Consider the following 22453-nt stretch of genomic DNA (forward strand, 5'->3'; position numbering starts at 1 on the left):
ATATATAAGTGGCAATTTTCAGTAGGCTGTTATATGCTTAGTTTTATACCTCAGGAGAGATGTTGCTTGAAACCATAAGAATGAATGAAATCACTCAAAGAAAATTTGGAGGGTGGACAAAGACCACCAAAAACAGAACCTGGAGAGGTATCTATGTTAACAGGATATTAGCGAAATATTTTAAAAATTATATGTCAAAATGGATGAGGAGAACCAAGAGAGAATGATGCACACAAGCCAAAGGATCAGAATATTTTGAAAAAGGCATCAATAATATTGATGTCAGGTTATAAGCTACATCTGGAGAGGAAAATAATGGGGAAATAACGGGGAATTTTTAGGTATTTCTTATTTTTTTAAATAAGCTAAAGTTCAAGCAAACATGGCAAAATGTCAATATTTGTTTTACCTGAATAGTAGGTAAAGAGTGTCTTTTAAAGCACTTGTATATTTGTATTTATTTGAAATACTTATTAATACAATTCAAAGGAACTTATCAACTTTGCGAAATCCTGCAGAAGGTCAAGTAGGGTAAATGCTGAAAAATGTTCATGTGATTTAGTAATAAAGTGGTCTCTAGGGACCTAACAGAAACAGTTTCAGTGAGCTGAAGCTAGATTGATAGAAGCTGGATTGCAGTAGGCTAAGAAGTTAAATGGAAGGCTGGCTAAAAAGGTCAGCAATGGGACTTTGTAGGATAAAAAGAACTTATTATGCTTTTGTTATTACTTCCTTTCAAAACAAGGTGACTTAAATTATTAATATTTGTAGATGAAGGGGGAGAAAAGCTAGTAGAGAGGGAAGGCATGCAATGCTAGAATAAGACCCCCAGAGGGGCAGGACAAGATGCAGAGAGCAGATAGATGTCCTGATGCCCTGCCATGGGACATGGACCTTTCGATTTCTTTTTGTGTGGTGGGGGAAAATGAGGCCTGATACATGGCTTTAATTTCAACTTTCTAAGACCCAATCCTATGAATTGACGACCAAGTGAAATAGTCAAGTAAGTCACATATTATTTGGCTGACCACACACACACATGTACGCGCACACAAAAGCATCCTCTCTGTGTAACAAAAACACCAATAACCACCTTTAAAGGCTAAGGCTGAGTGCATCTGTCTTTTCTCTTTATCTGGTGAATTCTTCGAGGGTGAGAACAGTGTCCCTTTATGCTCTGCCAGCCGTCCCTGGCACATTGTGAGTACTCAATAAGTAATAATTAATCCAGTCCCTTAATAAATAGTCATCCATTTACTCAATGAATAATAATTAATGATAATACAATTTCTGAAAAGAGTGGCAAAACTTGAAAAAAGTTATAAATGTTATATATCTGTTTGTACCTAATTAAATGCAATTTTGTGGAAGATATACTTAGAACTTGAGTTCTATGAACTTGATATGGAATTTTATGCCTTAAATTTTAGGACACTTATTCTTGTAGCTCATATTTTCACCAGTTTCTCAGTCATATTCACATATATTTATATAAAATTTCATTACACACGTATGGGTACATATATGTATATATACATATACTTATATACCTGGGTGTGTGGATGTATATATGTATATATATATGTGTGTATACATATATATGTCTATATATACACCTATTTGTATATGCATAAACATATTTTTCCATCCACCTGTATATATCACAGACCCTAGGCAAATCAGTGAGACACTATGTTTACTATTTACGTTTGTGTGTGTGGCAAGGGAGGAATCCCCTCTACTTTGTACCACCATCCACACTGTGGTGCTTTATTTGTGCCATAGTGATTAAGAGCACAGACTCTGGATTTATGTTCCTGGATTTAAATCCCAGTTCTACTATTTCCTAAGTGTGCCACTTTGGACAAATTGCTTAATACTATCTTTCAGTTTCCTCATCTGTAAACTGGGGATAATAATAATGATTACCCTCTGGGTGTCTACCTCAGGGGTGTGTTGGGAAGATCATTTAAATTTATATACATACAGCTCTTAGGCACATGACTGACATAAAGTATATACTCTGTGTGTTAGCTAATATCATTACAATCAGATTACTATTTAGCTAATCTCATATGCTAATTTGTAATGAGATGTTAGTAGCTTAATGAATTACTTTCTTACTTTAATCAGAATCTTTGACACTTTCTCTGAAAACGTTATTCACAGTTTGAATTTGAGAAATACTTGTGCTGGAAATACAGTTAAACAGGGATCCTTTTGGTGCTACTCAAATTATAGTATATTTACATACACTTGCTGCTCATTTCAGTTGGCAAGTGAAAAATAAATTCATCCAGTCATTCGTTTCCAAATATCTAGCTTTTTCATCTAACAGATAAGACAATGCATATAATTATTTTTCATTGTTTACTTTACTTTTAGGTTGTACAAACATAGTTATTAGAAAATTAAACCAACTTTCAGGCTGGGTGTGGTGGCTCATGCCTGTAATCCCAGCACTTTGGGAGGCCGAGGTGAGTGGATCACTTGAGGTCAGGAGTTCCCAACCAGCCTGGCCAACATGGTGAAATCCTGTATCTACTAAAAATACAAAAATTAGCCAGCTGTGGCGGCAGGCCCCCGTAATCCCAGCTATTCAGGAGGCTGTGGCAGGAGAATGGCTTGAACCTGGGAGGTGGAGGTTACAGTGAGCCAAGATTGCGCCACTGCACTCCAGCCTGGACAACAGAGAAAGACTCTGTCTCAAAAAATAAGCAAACAGAAAACCCAAAACCAAACAAACAAACAAAAACAAAAGAAAATTAAACTAACTTTCAGAAGTCAATATGGTAAACAGAGGACATTAAAAATCACATGAAATGTTGTAAATCAATCCAAGTTGATATGGCCACAATCATCTGCTAAATTTCCAGTTTGTTTTTCATTTGAAAGTCTTATCTGAGACTCTGAACTTACTTCTTCTTTCCATTCCATTCTTGCAGCTGAAACTAAATATTATTTCTTTTATTCAGGATTTAGTATGTGCCTCCCAAAAAACCTAATGAGTGCCTAATCTTCTGGAGCTGATTTCATAGAGCAACTAAAAAGAGTGAACACCACATTAAAAGAACATTCATGTAATTCAGACAATGCTTTTATTGATGAGAACAATTTTGCTAAAGCATAAAAGCTTTTTAAAAATAGGATAATGTAAGAAATAGATGTAATAAATGGAACGAGACCTTTAGATGACAACGGGGTGATAATAAGCACTTGATGCCATGCTTGTGAGTTATTTTGTTATTTTAGCCTAATGGCCTGGAGGTCCTTTAAATCACCTAGGTGGATATAACTTATATGAGAATAATAGAGTAGATGGTTGTTTCCATTTGACTTTAAAATAAACTTCAAAGTCATAGAACTTTCTGTATTATGTTGAATTGTTGAATTATGTACTTTTGAAAGACATTGTTTTCATATGCACAATGTTTTTCTAACATGTTACAAATTTTTCTTACTCAAAATGTAAAAACGTGAAAATAAATACTTTAACTCATCTAGGAGAACTGGCTGAGGAGTCCTCTAATGGAATAACTAGTCAACTCTGCCCCTGTAAAACTCACCTTTGTTTCCAATGCCTGAGCCATCACTGAAGATTAAAGACAGCATTCAAGGAGGGCTATTTCTCATACTTTACCTGCTCATTAAATGCCAAGATAGTTTTTTACTCAATTATACATCTGCCAATGAAAATAGTGAGCAAAGACAACATCAAGGCCATGTTTTCATTTTGATCATTGTTCCCTAGTGAATTACAAGGTTGTGAGTCTCCTACAACTTATATTGACCTAGGCTTCATAAATCTGGTACAGTAGACTGAGTTGCTGAGCTATATGTTGTGATCATGTCTTTCTACTAACAACATTAATCACTTGCTCAAGAAGAAGTAGCAATTCAAGAGTGTTCTATCTCATGCTCCTGTCAGAAAGGACATCGTAAATAGAGGGCTTACGTGTTTCCCTTTTCCATTAGAGGTTTCTATACTCAGCCTTCTCAATAGGTTTTCAAACTCTAACCTAGTATTTATACCTTATTAGACAATGATAAAATGAATAATTACAATGCAAAGAATTGCATGTTTCAGGAGAAATATACTGTAGAAGCCAAAAGTTGTAAAGATGGAATAAAATTAAAAGGACATTAGATGCATTTCCACATGAAAAATTTATTTTTCCATATATACATTCACTTAAAATTAGAGATGTGATTGAGATAAAATGATTTTTTTGTTTTTCATTATGATAGACTATTTATAACTCATTTTTAAATGAATAACTTTCTCCATAAGGAAGTACTAAAGTTAAACGGAAACCAGCCAACACATCTGTCTCTGAAGTGTTCCAAGGCAAAGATATTAATGAGTTGGGTAGGTTATGCATCTGACCACCAACATTTGATGTAGAAAAATGGAGGACTATGACTAATGTACAGGAAATTATGTTATTTAACACTACATTACATTAGAGATTAAAACAAAACAAAAAATTAGGCTAGTAAGAATGAAATGAAATAAATGAGATTGTTTTAGGTATCACATACTATAGTTATACCATTTCTTCCCACTGTTTTAGAGGATAAACAGAAGCATAAATAATTTTTACTAAAAAATTACTTAAATGCTTTTATGCTCTTTTCCAATCTGATTTTTCATTTGCCCTCCTATAACAGTTATTAGGTAACTCTTAGGGTATATTTAATTTGGTTTATGTATAAAAAAATTTGTAAAAAGTTTTTGACTATTTTTAAAAATAAGATAGATTTTGTTGATCACTGTTCTCTCAAACACTATTAGCTAGCCCATAGAACATTTCTTTCTCTTCTCTCAATCATTTTCTTAAACTGCCATGAAGTACAAAGTAGGGGCCCCATAGTTTTAATTCTTTTTCTTTTTCTCTTTTCCTTTTTTTTTTTTTTTTTTTTTTTTGAGACAGAGTCTCACTCTGTCTCCCAGGCTGGAGTGCAGTGGCATGATCTTGGCTCACTGCAACGTTTGCCTTCCAGGTTCAACAGATTCTCAAGCCTCGGCCTCCCGAGCAGCTGAAACTACAGGAGTGCACCACCATGCCTGGCTACTTTTTGTATCTTTAGTAGAGATATGGTTTTGCCGTGTGGGCCAGGCTTGTCTCAAACTTCTGACCTTAGGTGATCTGCCCACTTCAGCCTCCGAGATTGCTGGGATTACATTTGTGAGCCACCATGCCCAGCCAGTTTTAATTCTTCATCAAGGGCAAACACGATGGCATTTAATTGGGAAGGAACAAAGAGAAGAGTTCTCAGAATTTATATTTAGTCTTACCAGTGAAGAGCGTGTCTTACACTTTCAGTAAATGTTCCCATCCTTTTTCTATCATTTTTGATAATTTTAGAAAATCATTTAAATAAGAGTTTAATTGTATACAATTTATCAGACTGATTTCTTTCACATTGCTGGCAGTTTTGATTACTGTTGATAATATTGACTTGCCAGCTATACTGAACCTGAAAATAGGATGGTCAATTAAATTGACTTATTAAAATATATTAAATGATTTTCCAGCCCTTTGTACAAAGGACTATATCTTTAGTCTCATTTCTGCCACTAATTGGAAGCTTGTAAAGCCATGAATTCTCTTAGCTTTATCTGTATGACAAAGGCCATGTTTAATGCCACAGTCTCATGATGGATATAGAACCAGATTGCTGAAAGATTTGTTCACTGCTTATTAAGTCATCTTTAAACCATCTGTACCTGAACTACATTTTGCTTACAATAAAATTAAAATGAATTCTTGAGTAATACAGACATCTAAAGGAATGTTGGATAATACAATTAAAAGCACTAAAAACAATACCAATGCTAATATTATTTTGTACAAGGAATGTAATGCAATATGATAGTAAAACCATACTCACAAGTCATAAAAGTACAAAAAATGTGAAGAAGAAAAAAGTCCCTCATAATCTTAAAGGCCTTAATGTTATTATTTTGGAATGCTTACTCCCATCTTTTCTTGTTCAGACACTACTCTGTAGTGAATATAAGTTTTCAACATGGCTGTTTGTGGAATCCTAATCTATGTTGAAGCATTGTCAACTAACTCTTCTTGCACACATAAAAATAATTTAAATCACACAAAATATTTGAAAAGGTTATTTCAGAGAGCAGGTCTTTGACAATTTTTCTCCTCCTCAATTGTAAGCCTGGTTATTTCACAAAGCTAAGATCAAGGTCCTTCAATATGGAAATATCAGCTGGTCTCTGGAACATTCAGAGAGAAATTAAACAGTTAAGTGGAAGGATTGAAGTTGCAATAGGCATTTTGAAATTTTCATGTAGAAGATTTTAGACTTTTTTCTATAGGTAGAACTTAGAAGACAAAAAATGAAAGGAACTGCTTCAAGCAATGGCATGGCAATGACCATAATATCAAACACTTGAGTCAATCCATCTTCAAAAAGCTAATCCAATTAGAAAGTGAAGAAAAAGTTTATTTAAGTACTTGAGCCACACTCTTCCTGAATCCTTTTACAATATCACCCAGGTGCTAAAGAGTCTTAAATCTTTACCTCCAGTGTGGTCTCTCTTCTCACTCCAGGACAGTGCATCCAATTACCCCTGAACCAATCATTTGGGTGGCTCACAGTTACCGCCTGTTCAGTGTATCCAAAACTGAACCGAGAAAACTTTGCTCAAGCCAGAAAACAAGGGAAATTTCTCTTCAAACTCTAAATTCAATCAATAACTAAATTGTGTCAATCTACTATTTAAACATCTCTTCACTGATTTCGCTTCTCTCATTTCCATAGTGCCTCCCTGCTTTCAAACTACTGTCATCTCTCACCCAAATATGCTATAATAGTCTCCTGGCTGACTCCTGGTTTTCTTCTTCCTCTCCAATCCACTTTGCAGTAAGGCAGAGGCAGGGAGTGAAACTAAATGAAACGGATTTAGACTCATCCTTGACAAACATCTTTAAGCATTTTCTGAGTCTAAATAACTGAAAGTGGATTGCAGTCACTCTCATGAACTAGTTCTTGCTTTCCTCCTCAGCACCGTCTCTCAAAACTTTTAGCCTTAAACTGAAAGCCCAAAACTAACTAAAATACTACGCTTCAATGCAACACGCCTCTCTCTTTTTTCATCTCTGCACATGTTTTTGCCCTTGCTTGAATATTATGTTCCACCTTTTGCCTGGCTAGTTTCTACTCACCTTTTAATATCATCCCTCAGATTTCCTCCTGAACACAGCCTTCAGTGGCCCCCAAGACTTGGCCAGATACTCCCTCCTCTGTGCATCCAAAACACCTGCTTCATCAGAGAACTTGCCATACTGCATTGAGATTCCTGGCTACTTGTCTGTCGTAAGGGTCAGAACTGTGTCTTTCTAGCCACTGTGCCTCACACCTATATTTTCCAGATTTCTCCCAGTTCTACCATCTATGCACTTTGTCCCCATCTAGCTGGACTCTCCATGGTTTCATGAACCTTGCCTTACTGTCTTTCCTCTCTCTATTACTTTCCCTTGAAATCACCCACATTTACCTAAATCTTACTTGCTCCTCAAAGTCAACTTCATTTGTCCCACATTCATGAACACTTCCCTGGTTTCAAAGTGCAGAACTCCTCAGAGGCTCTATTACAATTGTGTGGCACACACTGGCCTTGTATGTTAAATGCCTTTTTGCTTGTCTGCTTCTCTTCCTTATGGTACACAGACAGAAACCATATAGTATATTTCTGTTACCCTTACATTCCACCAGTTAGCACCAGTACCTGAAAATAAATACCCATTAGTCTCCAGACTTAGAAATTCACATGCCAGATGTACTAACCCTTGTCTTGGTATCTCTCTTCCTAACATGCTTTCTCTCTCTTTGCTCTGAAATCTATCTATCGTTTTTCAGATTTACCTCCTTAAAGAGACATTTCAAACCTCTCATTTTCCAGGGAGTCTTCTTAAACTCACCTGTCAGATTCTGATTCTTCTCCCATCCTTCTTTTCCTGTGTGTTTGTTAGTATATATATTTTTGGATATTACTTTGTGAAAGCTAATGTGCAATTTTGATTGTTTTTAGGTAATTTCAAGGAGATTTACTTCATCTCTTAAAGCATCTTGTAAACTCTAGAATTGCTGTTTAATAGAACTCTGGGCTATGATGGAAATAATCTATATCTGTGCTATCCAACAGAATACTCACTAGACACATGTAGCTATTGAGCACTGGAAAAGTGGCTAGCAGACCTAAGAAATAAAAAATGCAATTTTAAAATTTTTTATTAAGTATAAATAGCTATATGTGGCCAGTGGTTACTATATTGAACAATGCAGTTCTCAATCCTGGAGACAGCATATTTTAAATTACTTCTCTTCCTTAATGTGTCCAGTACCTAACAGAAAACAATGCCTTATAATTATAAGGTATTTTATAAGTAATATATGAAATATTATTGAATGAGGGGCCCTACTCAAGTTTTGAAATCGCTTTGATATAGGCTGAGCAAATATTTTTATACCTATTTTTGAAATGGTAACCAGAATGTTAGTAACTTATTTAAGATCATATGGAAACCACTGGCATATTTTTATTTGCCCCCCTTCCATCTTTTGTTATCCTAATTCTTACACTATTATCCTTTCCTTTTTAATGTCAATTTGACACTCAATACAGTCTATCAATAAACTGAATTCTTAAAGTAAGAAACTTATTTATATCACATAATTTTCATTGATTGATCATTTATTTATTTACTCCACAAATAGTTACTGAGCAATAATAATGAGCCAAGCATGCTAGATGCTAGCAATAAAATGGTAAATGTATGGATCTCTGATCTGAAGGGGCTGATTGTGTGAATGTGCTTGGGGGATGGTGACAAATATTAAATAAATAAATACACATTGTATTAGTCCATTCTTACACTGCTATGAAGAAATACCTGAGACTGGGTAATTTATAAAGCAAAGAGGTTTAATTGACTCACAGTTCCCCATGGTTGGGGAAGCTTCAGGAAACTTACAGTCATGGCAGAAGGCACCTCTTCACAAGGCAGCAGGAGAGAGAATGAGTCAGCACAGGAAAAACCACCATTTACAAAACCATTAGATTTTATGAGAATTCACTCACTATCACAAGAACAGCATGGGGGAACCCACCCCCATAATCCAATCACTTCCCACCAGGTCTTTCCCTAAATTGTAATCTCCCTGGGGATTACAATTTAACACGAGATTTGGGTAGGGATAGTAAGCCTAACCATATCACACATATAGAAAAGCAAATGATTACAAATGTGGAAAAGTGGTGGGAAGATAATAACCTTGGGGTAAGGTAGAGAGTAACTGGGAAGACTCTTTGAGATAGGTTTTCAGAGGACAGTTCTCAGGGGAGGTCACATGTGAATTTAGATCTAAAGGACAAGACTTACAGGATGGAAAGACCTGGAAGAGAATTCTGGTTAGAGGGAATAATAAGTTCTAAGGCTAGGAGGGATTTGATGAGCTTGAGGAACAAAAGGGAGGCTCATGTGGCTCTGCAGCATGGTGAATAGGATAGGGAGCTGTCTTAGCTTGGGCTGCCATAATGAAATACCATAGACTAGGTTGCTTAGAAATAAGAATTATATTTTTTCACTCTTCTGGAGGCTGGATGTCTGAGATCAGGGTACCAGCATGGTTAGGTTCTGTTGAGGGCTCTCTTCTGGGTTGTAGACTTCCAACTTCTCACTGTGTCCTCATGTGGCCTTATGTTAGTATGTGTCTGTGGAGAGAGAAAAGGAGAGATCTCCTTCTCTTCTGCTTTATGTAAAGTCACCAATTTTATGGGATTAGGGTTCTATTCTTATGAACCTTGTTTAGCCTTAATTACCTCCTAATAGTCCTCTCTCCAAATATAGCCACATTGGGGATGAAGATTTCAATATATGAATTTATAGCAGGGGTATATGAAAAGACAAGGTTAGAAAAAAGAGTGGGCTGCATCATGCAGCACCTGGTAAGGAATTTGGATTTTATTTAGAGATAAAAGAAAAAAACATATAAAAATAGGAAAATCTCAAGTGTTAACCTAGCTTTCTTTCAGCTCGTAGAAAATGTATTCATTCAATGTCCATTTATGACGCTCCCATGTAACAGAGACACTATGCTGTACTCTAAGATTATAAGGATAAATCAATCATAGATTTACCACAGAGGAGCTCACAACCGAGGAAGCATGGAATTGAAAAATAAACTCACGAGGGAAGACAATATTTTTGATGAAGGGTGTTGGAGCAACTTTGACTCCTGCCTCACAGCATACACAAAAAGTGAATCAGAGATAATCATAGACCTAACTGTAAAATGTGAAACTACAAAGCTTATAGAAATAACAACAGGGAAATATCATCATGGCCTGGGGGTGGGCACAGAGTTTTTAGACAGGACAAACATGTATAATATAATGTATTAATTGTTAATTAAATATACAATACAATTGAATACATTAGGTTAGTACAAAATTAATTGCAGTTTTTGCTGTTGAAAGTAATGGGCCGGGCACGGTGGCTCACGCCTGTAATCCCAGCACTTTGGGAGGCCGAGGCGGGCGAATCACGAGGTCAGGAGATGGAGACCATCCTGGCTAACACGGTGAAACCCCGTCTCTACTAAGAATACAAAAAATTAGCCGGGCGCAGTGGCGGGCGCCTGTAGTCCCAGCTTCTCAGGAGGCTGAGGCAGGAGAATGGCGTGAACCCGGGAGGCGGAGCTTGCAGTGAGCCGAGTTCGTGCCACTGCACTCCAGCCTGGGCGACAGAGCGAGACTCCGTCTCAAAAAAAAAAAAAGAAAGTAATGACAAAAACAGCAATTAATTTTGCACCAACCTAATACAATATAGTACAATATGCATTACAATTATGATACAAAATAATGCAATATGATCCACAAAAGCAAGTAAATGAATACTTCACAAAAAAGATATATGAATGGTCAATAAGCACATGAGAAGATGCTCAGCATCATTAGTCATCAGGGAAACATGATTTAAAACAAGAAAGAGGTACCACCATACACCCACTAGAATTGTTCAAATAAAAATGACTGGCTTATATGAGGTATCTAAAATAGCTTTGAAAAACATTTTAGTAGATCCTAATAAAGTTAAACATATACTTACTCTATAGTCCATCAATTTCACTCCTAAGTATTTACCCAACATTGAAAACAAGAGTGCACTAAAAATTTGTGCACACGTTCCCACAGTAGCTTTATTCACAATGGCCAATAACGGGAAGCAATCAAATGTCCATCAACAGAAGCATAGACACCAAGTTGTATTATATTCACTTGATGGAAAATTACTCAGTAATAAAACTCCTGATACATTCAACATCATAGATGAATAACAAAAATATGCTGAACAGATGAAAATAGGCATAAAAACACAGATGGTATCATTGTATTTATAAGAAGTTCAAGCATAATAAAAACTAATCTATTGGGATAAAAACTAAAAAAAAGTTTTAGGGAGTGATGAGGGTTAGGAAGTATTGATTGGAAAGAGATCTTTCAATGGTAAAGGAAATCTATATCTTGATTTAGTGTTGGTTACACAGATGTTCCATTTGTTAGAATTCTTAAAACTTTTACATGTAAGCTCTGTACATTTTACTATTCATAAGATATATAAATAAAAAATACATTTACTAGTACAATGTGATGAGGAGCATAAAGGGGGAAATGCAAAAATAAGCAAAAATAAGGAGTAATTATGCCTTATAGTCTGACTGAAATACTAAAGGGCTCAGAATTGAAGTCTGTAATTTAATCTGACTCACTTGGGAGCCCATGTTGGGCCCAGACACAGAGGATTGGACTCGAATAACAACAGTATTTCACTCTACCAGCAGCATGGACCTAGCTCAATGACTGGATACTTCTTACTTTTTCAGTCCAAACAATTACCCAATAACTGTCAGAAAATTCTGACCTTAAGACTGAAATCTGTGATGAGGCATGACTACCCCCATTGGTAGAACACATTGCCTTCGTTAGGCCTAAAGTTTGAAATCTGCTAGAAGGGTGGGGAGTCTTCGGTTTTGGAGCTCATTTCTGTTGTTTTTCTGGTGCAGCCTGGGAATGCTAAACTTTAGGCCATAGGGCAATCCTCATCTGTTTAGCCTCATTGTTAAGGGAAGGGCTGTTCGGCTTTATAGTCTCTCTGGGAAGGGTGGGGATGCAATTCTTTTATGCTTTACTTGTTAATTGTAAATACAGGCCAGTGGTTGAATACTAGTTATAAATTCAAAATCAAATGTAACAGATTACAATGAATAAGTCCAAGACAACAGACTGAATAGTTTATAGCGTTTTTAGAGAGATGCAGGAAAATAAAGAAAGATGAGGCCTACACAGACCTGGATAAATATTTGAATAAGCACTATCTTCTTGATATCCATTTACATTTCTTTTTAAGGCCCCTTTATATCTCCCTGTGTTTTGGGCATGCTTCCTCTTTGTCTCCTGAAATACTCATACCTGCTGCATTTCTGCTGTTAAGGGCTCAATTTACTGAGCCCAAATATTAACACATTACCACTATGATATTACTGACTTTATATAATAAGTTTTGGTATATGTACCATTATTATTCCTTATTTACAGATGAAGAAACAAAGGCACAGAGAAGGTACGTTGCTTGTTCAAAATTACACAGAATTCAAGATTTGAATTTGATAATCTAATCATGGGAGGCTTGACCATCAAGCTAAGCTAATTGTCATCTCCCCACTCATGCCCCTTTCTTTTCCTTAAGCACCAACTTTGTAACACTTTGCATATGGTGTCTAGTGTAAGCCTTGCAATGACTTTGAGAGGACTTTGAGAGGTAGGACTTCAAATCTCTATTTTATGGATTTAGAAACATCCAAAGCACTAAGGTTGAAAGTGTTGGTTAACTTGCCCTAGATTGTGCAGCTAGAAAGTGGTAATGACACCTATATTAGAACCCTTATCTACTGCCACGGCTGTGAGTCTTTCTACCTAAAAGACAATCAGCATAGAATTTCTTCCAGGGCTATTTGTGTTGAAATAAAATTTCCAGCATCTGAGGAAGTTATTTGGGAAGATGGTTTAGGGTGAAGACCCCTCAAGTGACACTACAAAGTGACCACTGTTCCTCTTCTTGTGAGGCTGCTCCTGTGCACATGGAGACTACGCAATGAAGAATTGGGCCTACCACTCCTTCTGCTTTCTCCTATGCACATTGCCCGGTAATCACTGTCTGCTTGACATATGGTGATGGTTATCTAAACTTAGCATTTTACATCTGATTGCCTGGCTAATTTATAACATCACCACATCACCACTAAATTCATTTGGAAATCCTCTAAATTTGGTTCTTCTTTAGTCTGACCTAGACAGTTCAAACAAGGTGGCTCATTGACTATAATACCATCAGTCTTAAGAAATTGCTGTATGAAAGGAGTTTTTAAATGTATCTTTGGAATCCATTCCAGCATATGATTTACCTAATAAGGTTTTACTTAAGCTAATTCTAAAGTAGTTTGCATTTTTTGAGAAAATAAATGTACATGGGGAGAACCCAGAAATGAGTTGGAAGTCAAGAGAGAGCCAGGTAGTGCAGATATCATTGAAACAGTGTGGAATTCACACATACTGTGTATATATTTTTCAAAATCTTGAGATTTCATTACTCCTTTTCTAGTCAATATAACATTTTAACTTTCTGGAAGCCTCATTTCTCTTATTTTTAAAAATCAGGACAATGAGTCTGTTGATTTCTTAGTTCTTTTCCTGTAAAACATTTTATCCTTTCTATACTATAATATACTGTACCTACATATTTTGAGGTTTTGAAATATATAGAACTGTGGGTTCATCATTTCACTCATTCATCTGATATTCATTTCACAAATATTTATTGAGAACCTACAAATGACAGGCACTGTGCCGGTTTGGGGAATGAAGAGGACACAGTCCCTGCCCTCAAAGAGATCTATACATAGAATTGAATAACACTGTAAAGATGGCTAATAAAAATCTCACAGGTGACAAACTTCCTGGAGATGACAGATCACAATTGCTCTTGCTTTTATTACAAAATATAGAAAAGGTCTCTTTACTTCACAAGCCAACAAGAACAAGTCTCCTCTCTAGCAGTGCTCTTACCTTTTGTCTGACTCCCTTGGAACTGGGAAGGTTTTTGTTTTTCTTTTTTTCTTCTTCTGCCTTTTTTTTTTTTTTTTTTTGGTACATAAATGAATAATATAGAAGACAACCCATAGCCAGTTTGTATTCCCTGCTGTCCTTCCAAAGCTTCATAGCCCAAAATAAAGGTGCTGCGGAGGTGGAGAACCCAATTTCCATTCTAAGTTTCACACAGTGGGTTTCAGTCAATTAAAATTTCTGTTCCTAAGATACAGTTGCTTATGGAGGCAAGTTGCACCCACATTTTTTGGAAACAATGATCTTGGTCTAGAGGAACTTTTCTGTCCCTAATACCTGTTGAGACCTCAGAGATTCTGTTCAGTTGCTAGGGAATGTCATAAAGCCAGTTTTATTTCCTTTCCCAGGCATCAACTTCCCCTATTACCTGGGTTTTGACTGCAAGCAAACCAACAAACATCTTGGGTGGGGTGGGGGCAGGGCGGTGGACAACATGTTTCTTGTTCTTTTTATCCTTACTAATACATTGGAACTAAGCCATCTGGCTGCCTTTTGGGTAAATCTATTTTATAACAAGATTTTTTTTGATGATTCAGTAATTAAACCCCTTTGGATAGAGTTCAAGATGGACCTGCCTTATGCTGAATTTCGCTTTGGAGCAAATTGTTAGTCACAGGTGCCAGTGAATGTATGAAGGAGAATGAGAAATCTCTAACTGATTTTTGAAAATTGGTCATCTCTCAGAGTTTTCTTTGACCTTAGGTCCACTTTTCTTCAGAGGTGAGTAAGGTGAAAATGTGCTCAGAATTGCCCTCTGGTCTAGCATTGTTAAAATTGTTATCTGCTATCTTTACCTAAAATCCAACCTCCTGAGGTTGAAATGTTGACAGTAAGAGTCCTAATGTTGTTACTCATGACTAAAGTATAGGCAAACACCTCCATAGATTCATTCATTCATTCATTCATTCAGTAAACATGTGCTACATGCTAAGTTAAGGGTTCAGAAATCACCAGAGAAGCTTGTGAGCTCAGCATCATCGTAACATGATTCATTAGAGAGTTAATATTTCTTATTGTCATTGTTATGTTGGGGCTTCAAATATTAAATGTGGCTTGTTTTATTATTATCTTCGTGATATTTTTCTAAGAATAATTCACTTATTTTGAGCAACTTACCTTTCTATCCCTTTACTCAAAAAAGTATAAATCAATACAAAAATGTGGTTAAAAATCAAGTAATCAGTCATGTTTTTCTTGCAATGTTATGGGAAAAATTTTAGCTTCCAGCCTAGTGGTGCTTCCAATTTATTTTGCCATGAATCATGGAAAGTTAATAGTCAGTTTGGGAATTTTTGTCTGGTCACGAATTCATATGAAAATCTCTCTTTAAAAACATCATCGATTTGGACTCTCACTCTTAGAAAATATTTTTAAAAGAATTTATATTTTTAGAGCATTTTAAGTTCACAGCAAAATGAAGAGGAAAGTATAGAGATTTCTCATATATTCTCTATCCCAACACAAGCATGGCGTTTCCCTTTGTCAACAACCCCACTAGACTGGTACGTATGTTACAACTGATGAACCTACATTAACACATAATTGGCACACAAGGTCTATAATTTACACTAGGGTTGGCTCTTGGTGTTGTACATTCTGTGGGTTTTGCCAAATGTATTATGATATATATCCATCATTATAGTATCACAGAGTTTTTTGCCCTGCCCTGAAAATCTGCTGTGCTCTGCCTATTTACTCCTGCAACACCCTGGTAACCACTGATATTGCTAGTGTTTCCACAGTTTTGCCTTTTTCACAATGTCATACAGTTGGAATTATATAAGATGTAGCCTTCAGATTGACTTTTTTCATTAGTAATATGCATTTATGTTTTCTCCATGGCTTTTCATGGCTTGATAACTCATTTTGTTTAATCACTCAACAATATTCTATTGACTGGATATACCAAAGTTTATTTTTCCATTCACCTTCTGAAGGGTATCTTGGTTGCTTCTAAGTTTTGGCCACTATGAATAAAGCTGCTGTAGACATTCTTCTGCAGGTTTCTGTATGGATATAAGTTTTCAACTTTTTGGGGTAAATACAAAGGAGCACAGTAACTGGATTATTTGGTAAGAATATGTTTAGTTTTGCAAGAAACAGCCAAACTATCTTCCAAAGTGGCTGAACCATTTTGCATTTCCACCAACAATGAATGAGAGTTCTGTTGCTCCACATCCTTACTAGCATTTGGTGTTGTCATTCTGGATTTTGTCCATTCTAATAGGTATGTAGTGGTGTCTCATTGTTAAGATTGTTATCTGCTATCTTTACCTAAAATCCAACCTCCTACAGTTGAAATGTTGACAGTTCTCTTTTTCATTTCTCTGGTGACATATAATGTGGATCATCTTTACATATGCTTATTCGCCATCTTCTTTGATGAGGTGTCTGTTAAGATCTTAGGCCCATTTTGAATCAATTTGTTTTATTATTGTTGAGTTTTAAGAGTTCTTTGTATATTTTGGACAACAGTTTTTTGTTAGATATGTCTTTTACAAATATTTTCTTCCAGTCTGTGGGTTATATTCTCATTCTTTTACATGTCTTTTGCAAACTGGATTTTAAAAAAAATAATTAATGAAGTTCAGCTTATTAATTATTTCTTTCATAGGTCTTGCCATGGTGTTTTATCTAAAAAGTCATTGTCATGCTCAAGGTCATCTAGGTTTTCTGCTAAGTTGTCTTCTAGGAGTTTTATAATTTTGCATTTTACATTTAGGTCTATGTCCATTTTGAGTTACTTTTTGTGAAGGATATAAGGTCTGTGTCTTTTTGTATGTGGATGTCCAGTTGTTCCAGCACAGTTTGTTCAAAACACTATCTTTGCTTTATTATATTAACATTGCTCCTTTGTCAAAGATCAGTTAACTGTATTTATGTGAGTCTATTTCTAGGCTCTGTATTCCATTTCTTTGATCTATTTGTCTATTTTTTCACCAATATCACACTATTACTGTAGCTTTACAGTAATTCTTAAAGTCTGGTAGTGTCAGTCCTCCAACTTTGTTTTTCTCCTTCAATGTTGCATTGGCTATTCTGAATCTTTTGCTTCTCCATATAAAATTTGGAATCAGTTTGTTGATATCTGTAAAAAACTTGCTAGAATTTTGATTGGGATTGCATTGAAGCTATAGATCAAGTTGGGAGACTTTCTAGTTCTTTTCCTGTCTTCATCCTTTCTCCCTTGTAATCACTTTCTAATTGGTCAGATGAACCACCTCTCAACATGCCTAAGTGTTTTCTTAGCCATGATCTAGTTACAATGTCATTTATATCAGCAGTGCTGAGGGCTTGTTTGACAAGGAAAGCAACCCCCTGTGTCAGTTAATTGGGTAATAATTCACTTTTATATCAAGTTAAATTGTTTGAATCTTTTAAATTGATAATGAGCTTGGAACTTATCCTTAAACATAAGAATAGCTTGCTTTGGGAGGAGTAGGCTATTTGCATTCTGGCGTTGTCCTTGCTTGGGCATAGATATGCTTTCTTTTTTGAGCTTGTATGAATGGTTACTGCAGGCTAGCCTCTTTTAGTGGAGATGAAATGCTCTCAAATTCCTGGGAATTCACCAGATGGTACCAGACGTCAGAATATAAGTGGTGACTTTCACCTCTTTAGTGGATGCTGTGTTGACTGACATAAACCACATCTCCATGATGAAATAGGTGATGTTTGTAATTAGAGAGGAAAATGCTGTATGGCTTATGTGCTGTATGGCTAAGATATCGACTCTGCAAAGATTAATGGGATAACTTAATGGATTTGGGGCATAAGACCCATTGTTTGAGTTACATTTGGGGTCACACTTGGGAAGACGTTTTTTCCTGTTCTCAATGAGGTTTTTAAAAGCTGCTTATATGATTATAATTTATTTAAGAATTTTCTTTAAGCAATCTCTCTTGTGAGATTTTTAAGGCATCTTTGGATATACATTTAAAATATTTTATCTCATTTCACACTGTCTTAAATTTGACTTTATAGCATATAATGTTTTCTCTCAAATTATACCATTGTCTAAGGCTTTGAGAAGCAGATGGATGGGGTGAAGATTATGGACTATCAGCAGAAATCTTGGTGAATCGAGTTTTGGAACCTCTCAGTCTCTTGGCAGCAAGAAAAAGCTTTCTGCTGTTTATTAACAGAAACTGAGCAAAAAGACAAATAATTCTTTTATTTTCCTCCCATCCTAAACTTTTTGTAGGGGTAAATTGAGTTAGTTTTGTACAAATGTATTAGTCAACTTGGGTTGGCATAACAAAATATTCTAGACTTGGTGGCTTAAACAACAAAAAATTTATTTCTCATAATTTGAGGCTGAACATCTGAGATTAGGGGACTAGCATGCTTGGGTTCTGGTGAGACCTCCCTTCCTGGCTTTTAGATGCCCACATTCTCATTGTATCCTCACATGGTGAGAGAGGGAGCTCTGGTATAGCTTTCTCTTCTTATAAGGACACTAATCCCATCACGAGTCCCCACCTTCATGGCCTCATCTAAATCTAATTACCTCCCAAAGGGTCCCCTCCAAATACCATCACATTTGGGTTTAGGATTTTGATACATGAATTTTAGGGGACATATATGTTCAGTCCATAATAATAAATGAGAGCTTTTCTCATTTTAAATATGAATGTGTCATATTTCAGTGTTTTTTGTTGTTGTTGGAAGAGAAGAATCATGAGACATACATTCGTTTAATGTTGTATCAAATTTCCTCTTTGATGCTTAGACTTTTTCTTAGTAACAGGCCATTTTATACTTTCCAGTTGGGATGACATGGCTAAAGCAGGAGCTTTTATTTTCTTCGCCTCAGTCATAGATCCCTATCGAATTTCTCTTTTACTGTTTTTCTTTTAAACAAAACTTAAAATATTGTATTTCACAAATGGGCTAAGAAAGAGAGTATGAAAGAATGGAAATAACATAATACCAAGAGTCTGCATAATAGTATCTAGTTTAAAAGTATTTCAGAAACACAAAAGTTAGGAGAGAGAAAAGGTCCCAACAAGCTGGCAGGTGGCTGTACAAGAAAAGGAGCTTTCTAATGGCTGGTATGCTTTTCTGAACACTTGAATTACTGCATAAATACATCCTTAATATGGCCATAACAAACAGCAGGGTATGACTTAATGATCAAATCATAAATAACAAAGAAAAAATAATTAAGCTACAGGTGTTACATGATGAAGCCCTGAACCATGGAGCAGAGTTCAGCCAAGTAATTTTAGCAGTTCTGCAGGATTTTTAAATCTCTCAATTTAATTCATATATTTCTATGAAAAAGATGTTATTTTTTTAAAAATGCATTATTCAGATGTATTTTACCTGTTATATTAGAAATTATTTGTAGTTGGTTGATAATCATCCATTAAATTATTTTTAACAAACCTTCACTGAGTGCCTACTCTGTGTAAAGCCCCATGCTACGCACCATGGATGCAAAGAGGTCTCACAGTTCATAGTCTAGTAGCAGAGATGGATGGTAACTTTGCAATTACAGTACAGGATGACAAGCTCTGTGTTGGAAGGAAAAAGAGATGCTTTGTAAGAAGGGTCACCTAAACCCACCTGGAAGACTTTCAGAGGAAGCTGATATTGAGGCCACATGAGACTAATTTGGAAAATGGAGTGGTAGAAGAGTCTTTCTAGGGAAAGGAAGAGGCACATGCAAAAGTGTTTGGCTCAACCAGTACTTTTTAGTTGAGTATAACTGGTACATAGCAAGTGCAAGAACTGGGCAGATAGATAATTATTACGAAGAGCCTTACCTGAAGTCACTGTGAGTGAAGCCATTGTAGGGTTTAGAAAAATCAAAGAGGTAGCAGTGTAGCAGGTAGGTTAAAGGTGATTACAAGTACATGTAGCAGTTAGGTTAAAGGTGATTACAAGTACATGTAGAAAGACCAGTTAAAAGGTTTTTATAGTAAACAAAGGAAGAACAAATAAGTTTCTAAAGGTAGTCAGAGTGGACATAGATAAGTGTCAAAAATATGAGAAACATTTTAGCAGTAGAATTAATTGAGATTGATGATAAATTTGATAAGAGATGGGAGAGTAAAGGAAGGTGAGAGGTCAAAGATGACATTTAGGTCTATGATTTCAATGATGCATATGGGTGCTGCCGTTCACCTAGAGTAGTCTGGGAAGAGAGAAAGATCAGTAGGAAAACTGATGGGTTCAATTTGAGTTGCATTCCATTTACAGTGTCTTTTTAGGCATTCAAGTGGAAATTCTCACAGGTAGTTTTATATAAAGGTAGTTATATATAAAGGTCTAGAGATGAAGAGAAAGACCTTGGCAAATATGTATATTTGGGAATTATTGCATACTTGGTAGTAATTGACACCATTAGCATGAATATAGTATCCAGGAGGATTGGCCAAAGGATAAGCTTGTAGCAAGATTATCTCTTAAGAAGCAGGTAGAGAAAGAGTAGATAATAAATGACACTATGAAGAAATAGCTGGTGAAGCATGGGGCTGGTTTCCTGAAGTCAAGGGAATTTAAAGAAAGAACCTAAGTTATAGAGGCAATCACTGCAGCGCAGCAAAGGAAGTTACACATTGGAAAGTGGAAAGGGTGATAATACAAATTATCATCTAAAATAGAATATATTTGAGAATGCAAATGATTGTTATTAATAATTGTGATAAGACAACAGGTATAAATGAGGAGTCCTCCAGGCAAACCAGAATAGATAGTCATTCTATATTTAGAAGAATTATTTCAGTGAAGTAGAGGCAGTGGCTGTAGATAGGAATAGTTAAGGAGGAAAGTGAATGATAAGAAATTAAAGTCCTCCGGTATAGACAATTTTCTGGATTAGATAATTTTTGAAGAGGAGAGACTGAGTGATAAGAAATTAAAGCTCTCAGGTATAGACAATTTTTTGGATTAGCTAATTTTTGAAGGGGAGAGACTGAGTGGTACTTAGAGATGGATAGAGGGTAGAGGGTTAACAGAGAATGTTTTTTCCTGGCAGACACTTGAACAATCTTGTAGGTGAGAGATGTCAATGGAGAGGGTGAAGTCCAGAAATTTATGATAAGAAAGAATAAATGAACAACTTCTGGATGGGAGTGTAAGGGGATAGCAGGACTAGTTCCAGAAAGGGGAATAAAATCAATTTTTTAAAGAGACAGGAGAAAAAATAAATAGAAAGCAAATATAGCAAATATGTGGGTGGGTGGGTGTGAAATCGGGCAAGTTTTCACTTTATTGTCTCTGTTTTCTCTGTAAAATATGAGAGTAAGCCTTCTGCTGAGAGTAAAGAATAAGATTAATCGATAGGGAATTGAGAAAAGCCGGTAAAATAGGAATGGTTAGTCTGGATAGTAAGAGACAAGCTGAGTAGGAACACACAAAAAGATTTTTAGCTAATATTAAGGGTGAGTTTGACGTCATTAACTTGCAGTGACACAGATCTGCATAGCTTGACATTTTATTCCCACCTCTTCCATTTTAGTTGGTAGTGATTGTAGTATTGGCCAGATTGAGGTTATGGTAGGCAGATGCAGCAGGAGGAGGCAAAAGAATTGAGGACTAGTCAAAGGGGTGATTCAATACTGGATTATTGTCCACATGAGAAATGGGAACAAGAGGAAACTGATGAATGGATAAGAATAGAAAGGTGGGTAAATTCTAAGTCTCACTGAAGTTAGGAAAGATGGATGTTAACAGTAGAAATGAGATAGCTAGAAGTACAGGAATCTGTATTCAAAACAGTGGATAAGACTTTAAGATTTCATAGCTTTGATAGCTCTGGGTGTGATCTCTATCAGTAAACCAATTAATCTTACCTCCATCCGTATTTTATTCCTTCCATGGGCTTGCTGCGGGATCCTGTGTCTTATTGTCCTCTTGGCTTTCTTGACTATATGGTTTGATTCTAATTCTTTCTCTATTAGCCCTGGAAACGTCTTTGCTAGGGACAAGTAGCTCACTTCTCCAAGACTCTCTCTAATACCTTCAGAATGTGCATGACTCATGGGGAAGTCAGGAAAATCACTTCCAAACCTTTTACCACTAATTCTGGCCCAGCCTGCAATTTCCTCCTGCTGTGATCTTTTTGCTTTCTCACTTTAAAAATCCAGACCACGAAACAGTTCTTGCCCACCTAAATAACTTTCCATGCAAGTCATTAAAATTCACTTTGATTTTGCCAAATGGAGGAAGAAACTTGGATCCTTTCACTGTGGGAATCTGCCTTGGTGCCACTAGTTCTTTCATTCTTCCCCCCCA

General features: G+C 36.0%; 1 long non-coding RNA gene across 1 annotated transcript; it reads right to left on the reverse strand.

The window, feature by feature from the left end:
- Positions 1–8932: 8932 nt before the first annotated feature.
- On the reverse strand, positions 8933–22160 carry LOC129143866 (uncharacterized). The gene is made up of 2 exons (XR_008547823.1): positions 22012–22160; positions 8933–9742 (listed from the first exon to the last, which is right to left on the reverse strand). It is a non-coding gene; the product is annotated as an uncharacterized LOC129143866 (long non-coding RNA).
- Between the last annotated feature and the right edge of the window lie 293 nt (positions 22161–22453).

Source organism: Pan troglodytes, chromosome 3 (assembly GCF_028858775.2).
Source record: "Pan troglodytes isolate AG18354 chromosome 3, NHGRI_mPanTro3-v2.0_pri, whole genome shotgun sequence".
Taxonomy (NCBI): Eukaryota; Metazoa; Chordata; class Mammalia; order Primates; family Hominidae; genus Pan; species Pan troglodytes.